The 3,092-nt window shown below is 35.7% G+C and overlaps 1 protein-coding gene across 1 annotated transcript in view; it reads left to right on the forward strand.

Moving 5' to 3' along the window:
• The first annotated feature begins 1,185 nt into the window (after nucleotides 1-1,185).
• The window catches only part of LOC107661180 (dmX-like protein 1), a 16,342-nt gene continuing 14,435 nt past the window's right edge, over nucleotides 1,186-3,092 (forward strand). The window contains exon 1 of the mRNA XM_016450656.1: nucleotides 1,186-1,314. The gene's annotated coding sequence lies outside the window, so the exon portion shown is untranslated. The remainder of the gene's footprint in view (nucleotides 1,315-3,092) is intronic.

The raw sequence follows: 3,092 nt of genomic DNA on the forward strand, positions 1-3,092 counted from the left end.
TTTCAAAGGAAAGATTGCTATCAAATAGCACACCTAGGTTCCTAACTGATGACGAAGAATTAACAGAGCAGTTTTTTTTTTTTCAGAATTAGGAAATTACTAGTCATTTAGTTTTTTATATCAACTATGCATTCCGTTAGTTTTGTGAATTGGTATTTTTCGCAGAGCCGCGAAGAAATATAGAGCTGAGTGAAAGCTAACACCATGTTTCTTGATGGTATCTCCCATGGGTAACATGTAAAGTGTGAAAAGCAACGGTCCTAGTACTGAGCCTTGAGGCACTCCATACTGTAATTGTGATCGATTAGGAAATTACTAGTCATTTAGTTTTTTATATCAACTATGCATTCCGTTAGTTTTGTGAATTGGTATTTTTCGCAGAGCCGCGAAGAAATATAGAGCTGAGTGAAAGCTAACACCATGTTTCTTGATGGTATCTCCCATGGGTAACATGTAAAGTGTGAAAAGCAACGGTCCTAGTACTGAGCCTTGAGGCACTCCATACTGTACTTGTGATCGATATGATACCTCGTCATTCACTGCTACGAATTGTTGACGGTCAGATAAGACAATGCAATTCCACTAATGCCAACATAATTTTGTAGTCTACTCAAAAGAATGTTGTGGTCGATAGTGTCGAACGCAGCGCTAAGATCCAGTAGCACTAATAGAGAAATACAACCACGATCAGATGATAAGAGCAGGTCATTTGTAACTCTGATGAAAGTTGTGTTTTTTTAATGAGATGATTTACAAAAAGCACTTTTGTTTATCTGTTTTTTATTTGTTGAACATCAATTAAATTGTCACCCTTAAATTTGTTTAGACGTTTTTTGTATTTGCTAACAGACACAGTCTCTATAGTGTGATATCTCGGTGAAAGAGACTTCTGTGACGTGAGGCGGCTAGCAGACGGTCGGTTTATAAGTTAGGTATTGCGTTAAATGTAGAATATTGTAAATTATGTTCCTTGCTGATTATTATTCAAATGTATTATACAGTATGTTCACACACGTAGGTCGCATTTACTAACTCTAACATATTTTATATTATGAATAGAATTATATTTAAATATATTTTATACATGCAATATTGTTCAGATGTGCTAAAACACCCGTTTACATACTGTTGTTAAATGAGACACGTGACTAACGTGCGGTCAGATAGCGACTACAACTCCCAGAATGCAGTGCGCGCGTCACTTCCTGAGTCTCCGCACACAAACACCACCAAATCACTGTCTTGATTATCTCTCATAATGAGAGGAACACATATTATACTTGAACTTGAGCATGAATGAAACCCGTTTCTGAGGTAAGACGCGCGACTTTATGATTCTTTCTCATTGTTGATGTTCGCCCGCTGTCATGCTAATGCTAACGGGCTAACAACTTCAGCAGTTTCAAATGGAAATTCATCAGAAGTGCATTCGTTAATCATGATGTGAGTGACACGGATCACCGAAACGGTCCAGAACTGTGGGTTTTAGATGTCTTTAATGGATTGTCACGGAAAGTTGTGGCTAAGCTGTCAGTGTGATGTTAGCATGGCTAGCTGAGGAGCTCGAGCTTCTTACTAAAGACAGGGATGATTAAATATGAAAGATAAACATCTGCTGCTGGATCAGAAGCGAAGTATCAGGCAGTTTAGACATTAAAAGAGTGCAAAGCTCGTGACTGACACATCAGTGTAAGACTGGACTCTGAGTTCAGTTTGAATGGCATTGATATGTTAGTATATTAACATTGATGTGTTACTGTTATTTGCTGTATCTGACAGATGTTTATTTGATGCTGAAATCATATTCATGTGAGGAACTGGATTTAAGAGAAGCCATCATTTGATCCGTTTATAAACCAGATTAAACATTATGAATCAGCATTAGAAACAATAGATCAAACATGACTCATGAGGCTCTTAATTTCTTGTAAATGTTTGTACAGTTTTACCCTGGCACTATTTTCTTACTTATTTGTTTGTTGTTGTTTACATCTGTTGTGAGATGGATAGAATTGTATTCATTTTGCATGTGGTTTTACAAGTTTGGGATCAGTAAGAGTTTTAATGTTTTTTAAAGAAGTAACTTCTTACCATTTAAAATAAAGTGTGAATATGTGTTAAACTGTAATGTATTTCTGTGATGCGCAGCTGTATTTTCAGCATCATTACTCCAGTCTTCAGTGTCACATGATCTTCAGAAATCATAATAATATGCTGATTTGCTGCTCAATTATTATTGTACCACATTTTCCATAAATATATTGTGCAGCACGACTGTTTTCAACATTGATAATAATCAGAAATGTTTCTCGAGCAGCACAATATATTTATGGAAAATGTGGTACAATAATAATGGAGCAGCAAATCAGCATATTATTATGATTTCTGAAGATCATGTGACACTGAAGACTGGAGTAATGATGCTGAAAATACAGCTGCGCATCACAGAAATAAATTACAGTTTAACAGAGATTCACATAGAAAACAGCTGTTTGAAAATGTAATAATGTTTCACAATTTTACTGTTTTTTTTCTGTATTTTTGATCAAATAAATGCAGCCTTGATGAGCAGAAGAGACTTCTTTAAAACACATTAAAACCGATCCCAAACTTTTAAATTAGTGTATGTCAAACTATTTATGGAAATGCCTTGAAATAAATGTGACTTATGATTAGACTTGTGCCGGTATTCGGTAATGCGGTATATCACGGTAATGAATAATACTTAAATATTTAGACTTAATAGACTAGTTATTTTCAAACTTTTTTTACATTTTAATCTGGACTACAACATGCCCTAAAAAATTTGATACCGGCATATCCCTACTTATGATCATATTAGGTATAGATGTGTTTTAAGGCAAGACACTACAGGTGAACTAGGGCTGGACAATAATTCAATATCAATATGTATCGCGATATAATTTTTTTCACACACTCACACATGCGCACACACACACACACTCACATGCACACACACTCACTCACACACACACATACACACACACACGCTCACACTCGTAAACTCGAGGAATAAAAGTTTGGTGTTTGTAAGAGAAAAAACTCACTCTCACACACACACACACACACAC

The sequence above is a fragment of the Sinocyclocheilus anshuiensis genome, unplaced genomic scaffold (assembly GCF_001515605.1).
Source record: "Sinocyclocheilus anshuiensis isolate Anshui unplaced genomic scaffold, SAMN03320099.WGS_v1.1 scaffold2373, whole genome shotgun sequence".
In the NCBI taxonomy this organism is placed as follows: Eukaryota; Metazoa; Chordata; class Actinopteri; order Cypriniformes; family Cyprinidae; genus Sinocyclocheilus; species Sinocyclocheilus anshuiensis.